Raw genomic sequence first — 12,560 nt, forward strand, 5'->3', positions numbered from 1 at the left:
CACATTTAAATATCCCCCTCACCCCGAAGGGCCTCAGAGCATCATGTATGGGCACAGGAATCAGTTTATCAGCCAATGAAATGTAGCCACTTCTGGAGGAGAACACATCAACTGTTTAATAACATACATCAATAACATACACAGCAGCAGGATGTCAAGCATACAGGACACACTCAAAGATGCTGGGGGAATTAAAGGAAATACTACCAATTACCCTCACTGGACAGTGGCCATTTCAAGCTGGAGGAGTAAATTCCAGCTCAAGGAATCATAGAATCATAGAATATCAGGGTTGGAAGGGACCCCAGAAGGTCATCTAGTCCAACCCCCTGCTCGAAGCAGGACCAATTCCCAGTTAAATCATCCCAGCCAGGGCTTTGTCAACCCTGACCTTAAAAACCTCTAAGGAAGGAGATTCTACCACCTCCCTAGGTAACGCATTCCAGTGTTTCACCACCCTCTTAGTGAAAAAGTTTTTCCTAATATCCAATCTAAACCTCCCCCACTGCAACTTGAGACCATTACTCCTCGTTCTGTCATCTGCTACCATTGAGAACAGTCTAGAGCCATCCTCTTTGGAACCCCCTTTCAAGTAGTTGAAAGCAGCTATCAAATCCCCCCTCATTCTTCTCTTCTGCAGGCTAAACAATCCCAGCTCCCACAGCTTCTCCTCATAAGTCATGTGTTCCAGACCCCTAATCATTTTTGTTGCCCTTCGCTGGACTCTCTCCAATTTATCCACATCCTTCTTGTAGTGTGGGGCCCAAAACTGGACACAGTACTCCAGATGAGGCCTCACCAATGTCGAATAGAGGGGAACGATCATGTCCCTCGATCTGCTCGCTATGCCCCTACTTATACATCCCAAAATGCCATTGGCCTTCTTGGCAACAAGGGCACACTGCTGACTCGTATCCAGCTTCTCGTCCACTGTCACCCTTAGGTCCTTTTCCACAGAACTCCACACCCCGCAATTTCCTGGGCCAAATTCTGATCAGGCTCAACTCTGCTAACTGATCAAATTTCACAGGACGGTAGCCTGGGAGGAACAGGTCATGGCAGAGGTCATGGCAGAGGTCGGCCCGCAGGACTCTCCTGACCAGCCCCTGAGCTCCTGGCCTGGGAGGCTAGCCCCCAGCCCCTCCCCCGCAGCCTCAGCACGCCGCACCGCCGGCGCAACGCTTTGGGCGGCCGGGCAGCACAGTTGCGGAGCCGCAGCCTGACCCGCTGCTCTGGGTGGCACGGCTGTAGCACCGCCAGCCACTGGTGCTCCAGGCAGCGCGTTAAGGGGGCAGGGAGGGGTGAATAGAGGGCAGGGGAGTTGGCGGGGAGAGGTGGTCAGGGGGCAGGGATGTGAATAGGGGTCGGGGCGGACAGAGGGCAGGGAACAGGGGGGTTGGATGGGGAAGAGGTCCCGGGGAAGTCAGGAAGGAGAGGTGGGGTTGGATGGGCTGGCAGGGGGCAGTCAGGGGTAGGGGGTCTGGGGGTGATCAGGGGACAGGGAGGAGGGGGTGGTGGATGGGGCAGGAGTCCTGGGGGCAGGGGGGTCGGATAGGGTGCGGGGGCTGGGCCACACCTGGTTGTTTGAGGAAACACAGCCTCCCCGAACCGGCCCTCCATACAATTTTGGAAACCCAAAAAGTTTGCCCACCCCTGGGTCATGGGTTTCCAAGATGTGTACCCCTTGTTCACTGACGGTGCCTAGCTTATTCCTCCCTCCTCAGCCAATTTACTGCACTTTTCTATAAGCCCCTTCTAAGCACAGAAATGCATTCATCAAAATTAGCTAGCAGAGACAGACGTTAAAGTAAGCTGGCATTCAAACGCTCCCCGTTATCAAACTCTTTCATCACAGCGATGAAGATGCTTCCATTATCCCCCTCTCTTCTACTCAAGATGGAACAGTTTCTCATGCATAAGTGATTATTCCTCCTTGGGGAAAACGATAGAACTGAAAGCTAATTGCTGTCAAAATACTGTACATGAAAAAAAAAAACGTTTTCAATATTATTGAGTCTTGTTTGTAAGATGTATCAACAGCATTGGATTCGCTGCTAAGAATGGCCAGTTACCACCTAGTAAAAATGACTTTTATGGTCTCCTCCCAATCCCTAAAGGGAGTTTTGGCTATGCTGCAAAACCACTATGTAATTTTGGCTTGGTTGGCAGACTCTACTTGAAAGGGAACCAAGTCTTGAAGAGCATGGATGCTGTGGATCAGGGCAGAGGTGCACTGGCAAAGATGGGGAGTGAAGGGACATTCCAGTTTTGGATCTCAGCCAAAATGCAGGTAGCTGTGTGCAGAGATAGAAAGGAAGATGAAGTGGTGGGATTGTTATACATCAGCAGTGAGTTGCATTAGCAGAGCTGCAAGGGGACTGAGCCGGAATGAACAGTCAGAAGATGTCTCAGCCCTGATGACAATAACACTTTAACAGGCCTGTGGAGGACAAGACTGAAACAGAAGGTATTGTGGGTAAAGATTCAGGTCCCTGAGCAGAGCTCTTTGAGGCCCCAACATTGGGACAGAAGAGGGGCTGGAGTTCAGGATAAAGGGGCACTGGCACAGCTGTGTTGGGGAGCTTATACCACTCCAGGCTTTACCCCATGCAAGGAACTTCACATTCATCTGTCTCCAACACATGCATACTGTGGTGTGTCTAAAATACACATTTCAAATTGCAAATCGTAGAGGTTAAGAAGTTTTGCTTACATATGAACAAAACAGCAGTAGACAAAGTTTATCACTGTTCTAGCAGCAACCGAGAAAAGCTAGAAAGCTGGACGATCTATCGGAACAATTTAAGTGCCTGATATAATTAAACCATTTCTAAAATTCTCGGTGGATTAAACCCACTCCTAAAAAATAAAACTCTGTGGTATTTCAACATTGCTTCTATTGCATTTTCAAACTGGGTTGCACTGGCTACCAGCATGGTCCTGAATTAGATCATTAATATTAAACAACCACTTGGTCCCAACACTAGTCATGACCAAGTCAGTAATGACTAGAGCTGGGTGATTTTTATTTTTTTTTTGGTCAAACAGTAAAATTCACCATTTTTATTTATTTATTTATTGGTGCACCAAAACTATTGGTGAATTTGGGTCAAATTCTGCAAATAGTTTTGGCTCAAAAAATTGACTGGAGGGTGGGGGCGGGAATCAGTAGATATTTCAACAAATTTCTAAATGAACCTTTTTGACATTTCATTTTGAAATGTCGTTATGAATCAACATTTGAAACCCGTTATTCCATTCAAACTAATTTTTTCAAGTTTTTCGTTTAGTTAAGAATTACCAAAACAAAAAAAATCTGTTTTGGTTTGAAACAAAACCAAACGTTTTTATTTTACTTTTCGTATCAGCCACCGAATCAAAAAATCAGGTATTCACTCAACTTTAATCATGACCGAGATTCTTTATGGTTTGATAGCTATTAAGTAACCGATGTGACATGGAGTGGGTGGCTGACTTCAAGTCTTCAAGCTCATCATAAAACCTGCCACCTTATTTGTTAAGTGATAGGTTCATACTAATGTCTATTATGCGGTGCCTGTTAACAGTATTTGTTACTTCTTTATCACTAAAGGTGTGTGAGGTGCCTAACACACATCTTAACTAAGCTAAGACAGCCCTTGAGCCAAGGAGTTTACATTCTAAGCCCCGGATCCAGCAACTGCACTGCTTGACTTCAATGGGATTTGGTGTGGGTACAAGGGATCAGGTCCTAATTTAATATAAGTAGGCCAAATTCAGTCCTTGTGTAACTGTTGAAACCTGATACCATGGTGATCAGTGTAGCCCAAAAACCGAGATTAAGATAAAACAAAAAGAATTTGGCCTGGTTAATCTAATCAAAATTAATCCAAAACAGACTGTTCTGTGGATACACAGAGGACTCCAGTTTCCAGATCTGCCATCACCTTTCTGAGCAATACACTGAAGGGAGAAAAAAATAATTAAATCACGTTAAAAAAAAAAAACAAAAACAGAATTCTGCATCAAAATGTTACCATCACTAAACTCAAAGTGAAATGTTAAAACTCAGTTACTGCCACAAGCAACTCCAGCCAAAGAGGACATCTCATCCTATCCACTGATGTGAAGAGACGTCCCTCAATTCCGATAAAGTCACACGGAGATGTTTGTATGTCACTGTTTGCTAAAAGTGGGAGCAAAAACACGACGGGCTGACTCCTGCTCATCAATATGTGAGCGTACTCAGCCTGCCCCAACCCAGGCTTGCCACATGTGCAGTAGCCAATTTGGGACACGAATGATATGGTCACAGTGGATCCTTTATCCTGACCTGGATTAATTTAAATAAGTCAGACTGCCAACAGTCAGCCATGTTGACACTTCTTTGAAGGCCCCATCAGCAGATTTCAAGCTTTCCTTAAAATAAGCTTCTAGCCTTTACAATTGAAGAAAAAATATGATGGTGAACTGATACGCTGTGCCTTCCTGAGTCTGCAAAGAGACTGAAAGAATATTTCTTAAAGCGGTAGGAAAGGCTCTCATTCATAACATATGGGCGTTGACACTGAAACCTAGTGATGGCAATCCAAAATGTCAATGTTGTTAACTCACCACTGACAATTTTAGAACAAATAGCCAGCTACTCTGGGACTGTGGGTGGAAGTTGAGTACAGTATTAACATAATCTACCCATTGCCTTTCAACTTTCATGAGATAAGTGTACTTCTCTGATATTCAAAATGTGAACAGCCAGGCAATGATGTCAGTTACAGGAAGTACTACCTCCAGAAAGAAGCCCTTTTGAGACTAATGTCACAGTGCCAGGAAGTCAGCATTTCAGAATGCCACAATAAAATTCCAAGCAGGAGGGGAATAAAGGCAAAATTCTCTTCTCAGATCAGCAGGGGGATCTTGACTCTATGATCTGCTCATTTTAGATGCAGGCGGATGCCATTCCTGTTAACGAGATTTCTGCACATATGGGAAGAGCAGAATGGAGGAGCCATGATCCATGTGTTGACTTGACAGAAGAATGCTGTCCTATTTCAGAATCAGCTGATCAGAGCCTCATGCTCTCAAAAGTCTTTGCTGAAGAGGTCTCCAAATCTGTGCTACTGTGGATCCCCAACAATAATCACATCAATTACCAGGTCAAAAGACACAAAACCAAAATATCTGTGTCTGCCTAAGGGTGGCATTTTCCAAAGCATCCAGTATTGGCCTAGCTGCTGCCACGGAAATCACTGAGAGCCACTGACTTCAGTGGAAGAAGAGTTAAGGCAGTGTCGAGTACTTCTGAAAACTCACAATTCAGACACACCTGGGAGTTCTCCATAATGCTGTTTCACCTCCTTTTTAATGCTGAATTCATACTGAACCAGCAGTTACTGTAAAACCAGCAAGTCTGCTGCTACTGACAACTAGGGCAGCAGCCTTACTAACAACATTTTTACAGCTCCTTCAGAGTGCTTCACACTCTGGTGCCCAGAAAAGAAAGAAAAAAAAACTTAAAAAAAAAAAAACACATAAAGGGGAAAAAAAAAACAAAAAAAAACCAGACTTCAGGCTCCTTCTCCCAGATCAGAACAAAGGCATTTTCTAACTCCGTTCTTCCCTTCGACAGAAAGCAAACCAGAACCACAAATACTAATAAGAATTCTTAGCATTTCTACAGTGCCTTTCACCTGAGGACTTTCAAGTCTTAATATATTAACTAATTAAGCTTCACAACACCCTTGTGAGGTAGGGAAATATTTGCTTTTTTTAAAACAGAGGTAAACTGAGGCACCAGAAGTTAAGTGACTTGGTCAGGGTCAAAGAGTAAATCACCAACAGAGGTGGGAACAGAGCAATGAAGTCCCAGCCCTACCCCAACTCTAACCAAAACCCCTTCCCTGTCATTAAAATAGTATAGATACTAAAATGAACCAAGAATTATCCCACTGCTGCACTGGAGAGGACAATTCTGCATTTGGCTGAGAGACAGGTATGGTGATCAAACGAGTCTTCCAATCTCTAATTTCCATGATTCTGTGATGAACTCTCAGGCTCTTGTTTATTTCAAAATGTTATACAATAAACTTTCCAGAAGAGCTCAGGGGCAGATTTTCAAGTGCTCTGCTCAAATGATTGGGGCCAAAGTTAGAAGTGGGAGCTGAGCTCTTTTCAATCTACCTATGGCACCAATTACCATAATATTTAAGCACCTCAGAATCTTTACTTATCCTGACAACATCCCTGTGAGGTAGAGAAGTGTTATTATCCCCATTTCACAGAGGGGAACTGAGGCAGAGAGAGATTAAGGGCCTGTCTAGGTTGCGCTGCAGCACAGACTATGGGAGTATGAACTGCAGAGCCCTGTGTGGACGTTGCTGGCATGAACTAAAAGGTACACAATTAATGTAGTACTGTTTGACAAAGAGCTCTATGGTAATATGAACAAGGTACTGTACCTTTTAGCTCACGCCAGCAACATCCACACAAGGCATTCTGGTGCACTCTGCATTCCATACTCTGCATAGCCCATGCGGCGGTACAGTGATAGGCATAGCTTTAGCGTCTCACAGGAAACCAGTAATGGAGCAGGGAACTGCACTCGGGTCTCCTGAGACCTAGATTACCCTACTCACGGGGCCATCCTTCCTCAGCCTTCTTCACTTGGGCACCAAAATGAGGGACAGGTTTTCAAAAGAACTCAGCTCCCATTGTGGCACAAATGGCCAGATGGTCACAATTAACATGAACATGGTTTTAAGTGGTTGGCTGGCCCCTAATTTAAGAAGAATTTGTCCCACTGGTCATGGCATAGGCACACAAGTTGCACCAACAGAACAAAAGAGGAAGCAGAATTTTAGAAATAAAACCAACTTTAAGCTGACAGCAAATATGTGAGCTGCTCTGTTAATAATCAATTACCTTAAAACATTCTTCACCGTCACACAGACGAACTGCTCTACGTTATGGTACGGGCAGATATCCTGCAATGCTCAGTTGCTCCATTTTCCTCTTCTTGTATTTGAACATATTACGAATAGTTGTACCCACCCTATCAAAGAAATTGCTCCCAGCAGAATGAACTAGACCTTCTGCTCGCAATGGGGAAGGAGTGCGGCCTAGTAGTTAATGCAGGTAAGTGGCCAGCATGAAAGTGCCCTATAGCAACTAAAGGGTTCTACAGAAATGTTATAGGGCACTAGATAAATAACACTACAAACCTATAGAATTTAATAGAAAAGGAGATTCTTTCTATAGGGTTTTTGAAGCAGCGATAGAATTCTATGGGATGACTAAGAAAACCCATATAAAGATTAGTATTCATTATTAAATTTTTTGGGACTTTTCCATTTGGAGAGGGAGGCAGGACGACTCCGTTCTATTCCCATCTACGTCAATGATTTACTGTGTAACCCTGGACAAATCACTGAACCACCTATGCCTCAGATTCCCTATCTGTAAAATAGGTATAAAATACCTAACATGGCTGTAATATGTCTTACTTTAGTGTTTGTAAAGTTAATATTTGCACCGTGCTATCACAATGATAGAATCATAGCAGCACAGAGCTAGAAGTCATCTAGTCCATCCCCCTATGCTGAGGCAGGACCAGATATACCTAGAGACCATCCCTAATAACAGGTTAGACAAACCCCTATTAAAAGCCTCCAAGGGATGCCACAACCTCCCTTTGTAACCTGTAGGCACTGGTGCTCTGCAAACACTTGTAATAAATATGTGCAATTGCTTGAGATCCTTGGATGGATGGTGATATAGAATGGAAAGTGTTAATGTTACAAAATAATTTTTAAGGAACAATTGTGTTGATCTATAACAAATACAAAAGACAGACTAGTAACATTTCTATAGCCGATGTTTGTGTTTTTTCTGAATGGAAAGGGGACATCAAAATAAACATATTACACAGGATATTCCAGCCCAATTATGATCAATGCGGTCAAAATCTCTGACCCTAACAAGCAAGCTGTTCTGCTCACTGCAGTATGTGATCGAAGGGTGGGTTTGCCAGTATGGGAAGTTATAATACACTAATAGGATTGAAGAGATACTGGTTTGCTGCCATAGATACTTCCTCAGAAAGGAAGTGAGGAGGCATAGTAAACAACACAGTCCTCCCTCACTGATGAAAATTATTCCCCATTGCTAGCTATTTGTAGAGAGCCAGCCATCATGGTATTTTGATGTGGATAATAATACCTACCATGTATACAGGTCTTTATACTTTTCAAAGAGATGGAGAAACAGTAACCTCTCAATCTCCCAAACTGTTTGCAACAGTGACTAGCCCAATATTTTCAGCTCTAGCTATCCAGCCAAGATACTTCTAAGGTACCTGTCACTTCAACCCTTGAGCACTTATGAGAAAACTGAGGCAGAAAGGTCGAGCAACTCGCCCACACACCACGAGTCTGCCGGCAAGGTCAGGATTAAATCTAAGGCTTACTGGCTCCCTACTTCATGTCAATCCACTAAATGAAGCTGCCTTTAAACCAAGATAAACCTTTGTGAACCACTTCAGTAGTGAGGAGGCAAAACGTTTCCTACAGGAAGTAGCGAAGGCGATTTTCTCTGAGAGTAAAAATAACCGTAAATTATTCTGCTCTTCCATCTGCCTGAAAATGAACAGATTCTTCAGAGTGCTATGAACACCTGCTGTAATTTAATTACAATGGGCACAATCCCAAAGTCTATCCCAGTTCTAGAGATTTTTACCAGATCCCAATTTTAAATAAGGAATTTCTTTGAAACTGGACTGGTCTTTTGAAGTATGCTCACTGTGCCTTAACAACCAGTCACCTCCCTTCACAATTTTCTGGATTCCAGTTTCGATGGGTTGTTCCTGCCTCTTGCCAGATAGCCTGACAGGACACTGAAAGCATCCTGAAAACCCTTTGGGGCCCATACATCTTCACCACATGGTGACACATCAAGATGTCTGACTGCAGTACAGCAGCAAGGTATCTCAGTCTAGATAGCTCAATGGCATGAGGCAAAGGCTATGCGCTGCAGAACAAAATTTAGAAGTTGGTGACTGTCCAAGCATGGGAGCATCCCCAGGAGGTATCTGCCAAGTGCTTGGCTATTTTAGCTTCAGTCTATGTTCCAGACCTTCAGGATGGTCTGAAACTTTACATTTGCACTGTGGTGAGGTAGTTCAGGTTTCAGAATATCGTGGTGCAGCCCAAGACATACCCTACAGTCCTGATCCACTTATGGATTCCCTACGAGACTGCCCAAGTTTCTGACTCACATCAAAACCACCCCTATTACTTTCATGGCATATTTACATTGTCATAACATGTTAACTGGGGACTTGAGGAATTTTCTTACTTGAAGCTAAGAATCAGAAAGCCTGTGTTGTGATGCAGACAATGATAATGGAGACACAGAACCCTAAGCTATCACCTTTTCTTCTAGAACTCAGCGTGTAACGTTTTCACACCAGACGTAGGACCTAACCTTACCGCCCACTAAAAAGTCAAAGGGATTGGAACCTTGGACTCCAATTAATTCCAGTATTCTCTTCCCCATAAGAACTATTGGGTCCATCAAGTTCAGTATTGTGCCTGAGGCAGTAGCCAATACCTGATACTTCAAAGGATATGTTAAAATCTACCTATTGTGCTCCGAGCCACATGTGCAGTGATGTGTGTGGGGCAGGGAATAGGAGAAGAGATCTTTCCTGAGCCCTGCGGTGATCAAATTAATGCTTCACGGCATGAACTGAATATCTTTATCTTACATAACAACAAATATTACTCGCCTTACAACTACCCATCCCTTTTTAAAATCCAGCTACAGTTAATTAACTCTGTGGTCTCTGGAGTAGTTCTTCTCTGCGGGATTTTAACCTAGATTTCATTCTTTTCCCTAAAGTCTCCACAGCAATCTCCAATATATGCAGGTTTTCTTAGCTTCCCCGCCCCCCACACCCCCAAAATTAATTCATTGGCAGATTGTTCCTTGAACGGATTTGATGAATTCGGGGCTGTCCTTTCAATTCTACCTATTGGGGGACTATAGCGGGGTACTCACCCTGCTCCAGCCCTGAAGGGGTTAAAAGCAGCCCTGGAGAGGGCCGCAGCAGGGAAAAGGATTAAGAATAGCTGGGGGAAGCTGACTGTGCAGCTGACCACAGCTGTGGCCAGCTCAATTAGAGCCCAGCTGGTGCTTATAAGAGGGCTGTGGGCCAGAAGTTGAAGGAGTCTCACTCTAGCCCTGGAGTGGGAAAGGCTAGCTGCCTAAGAGCAAGGTACCTGAAGTGGAGCAGAGCTGGGGAAGGGCAAAGGGAGCTGAGGAGCTCCATCCTGGTGGCAGTAGTGCTGGAGCAGAACCCCGGGGTAAAGGGCACCGGGGTCCGAGAGGGACACGGGGCCAGCGGCAGGAGAGACACCGGCCTGTAGAGGGTGCTCCATATGCTGGAGAGCTACTTCCCTGGACAACTAGCAGGAGGTGCCGCGCCAGCGAGTCATCGCCTCGCTTCAGGGATGGACTAAAAGTTGTCGAGAGCGGGCACATTTTGTTCTGAGGGAAACTACCACCCCTATTCACACAAAGGTAAAGCAAAATCTCCCTCATGGTGTTCATACAATGATGATTTCCAGGCTCCATGATATTTCTGAACCAGCACGCACACAGAAAAGAATTGGCAAATAGGACCAGTGTATGAACTTTCCAAGCAAGGAAGAAATCATTTACAAGGTGCCAACTTTGGCAAAAGAAAATATGTGCACTTTGGCCACATTATTAAACAAGAGTTTTCAAAAAATGAAGAGGTCTGCATTTGTTTTATTTCTAACTAAATTTATTAATATGCTCTGGACACAGGTCAAAACCATCTTCTTTCTTTATTAAGAGCATTGGCTTGACATGCAATGGGAACTAAAAGCACTTTGACGCACGACTAGTTACTGTTAATTTTTCTGCAGTGCACGGAGGCCCCAATCAATGTTCAGAGCCGCACGGTGAACTTGGGCAAGTGACAGCCCCGCTCTGTGCCTCAGTTTCCCCATCTATAAAATGGGGATAATAATAGTTACCTCCTCTGTAAAGCATCTAGAGCTCTGCTGACGAAAAGTGCTACAAAAAACAGCTAGGCATGATCATCAGCACCACCTATCAAACTGGCTTCTTGGTAACTTCTCATAGCAAAATGCTGCAGTGCATCACAACAGAGCTCTGCATTTTCCTGAGTGGACAGGAAGAGAACTGGGCAGCATATTTAGAATAGACACTGTTTCTCCTTCAAAAGATCTGAATTCACAAAATTTCTGTGAAATTGCCCCAATTTCATATGATTTCAACATTGTTTGCCCAAATTTAATGCAAAATTGCTTTCTCTAGGAGTGGAAACTGGACTAGCTCAAGGCCTTCAAACCACTTACATGTATCTACAGAGCTTATGCGGGACCAAAGTGGTGCACAGGCCTTTTGCTGGCCCTTTGCACAGGAACGAATTGCACACCCTTGGAATGTTAGGAAACATTAAAAAGAGGCTCTTGATTGAAAACTCACATCTGTGAATTTTGAGAAAGCTGAAGAAAAAAGAAAATGGTGCCAGAGAACGTACTGGATTAAGCACAGGGCTGGAACTAGAAGGTCCTGAGCTCTATTTAAAGGTCTTATGTTGGATTCTGCTCTCAGATACATCAAATAAATCCAAGTAACTGGCCCCACCTCCATCCATCTACCTATCTGTCCAGAGGTTTTATACTGCTGCCCATCACCATAGTATCTGAGCATATTCCAAGTAAAATCAATAGAGGACTTTATGGAGTCTCTGGCACATCTCCCTTTTGGGGTCAAAACTGATTAGAATAGGGTTTTTCTGGCTGGTAAGTGTTTGGGATAGAGGAGGCTGTTCTTATTGCAAGCATCAGTTACGGTGGAAAGGCTTTCTCAAAGAGTACGGTTTTGCAATGTTTGCTAAAGATGGCCAGACTCTGGATTTGCCTGAGCAGCTCTGGAAGAGAGTCCCATAGCTGATCCCCTCCACTAGGAATGCTTGTCCTCAGCTCTCATATCTTCGTCCCGGGATCTGCATTGGAGCACAGTTTCTATATCTACTAGTAGAACCCAACAAACCAATGCAGCATTCCATGACAACACATATGAAGCTACCTGTTCTTTTCCTTTGGAAATGTAAAACCGGTTTTCTCAGAATATAGGAAAGACTTGCAGAGAGAGGGAGAGAGAGAGACAGACACACACACACAGACAGACAGACACCTATTTGTCTAGGTCCTTATATGACCCTCACTGCTGCAGTATCTGAGGGTCCCTTGAACTTACTCTCTATCACCATGAAGTAATATTTTATACAAATGCTTGTCATGTGAATCAGGACAAAGGGGAGAGGGCAAACAATTGTACAAAAGCATCACATTTCAAGAACAGCCCTTTCACAGGAACACACGAACATATTTAAGGACTCAAAGCTTCTCTGCTTATACATTTTATCTTTCTTGAATATTTCCTCCCAGTTCTGCATGCCCAGCTTAGCCTTGGTAGCCACAGCCTAGAATAGGAGTTAAGCCACAAACTTCCCCATCTGATAACGTTCA

The 12,560-nt window shown here is 44.0% G+C and overlaps 1 protein-coding gene across 2 annotated transcripts in view; it reads right to left on the bottom strand.

Annotated features, from left to right (window-relative positions):
- Positions 1-12,560, bottom strand: part of SRGAP3 (SLIT-ROBO Rho GTPase activating protein 3) — a 226,681-nt gene that overhangs the window by 39,786 nt on the left and 174,335 nt on the right. The gene's annotated exons all lie outside the window — the stretch shown is intronic.

Source organism: Lepidochelys kempii, chromosome 7, assembly GCF_965140265.1.
Source record: "Lepidochelys kempii isolate rLepKem1 chromosome 7, rLepKem1.hap2, whole genome shotgun sequence".
NCBI classification, from domain to species: domain Eukaryota; kingdom Metazoa; phylum Chordata; order Testudines; family Cheloniidae; genus Lepidochelys; species Lepidochelys kempii.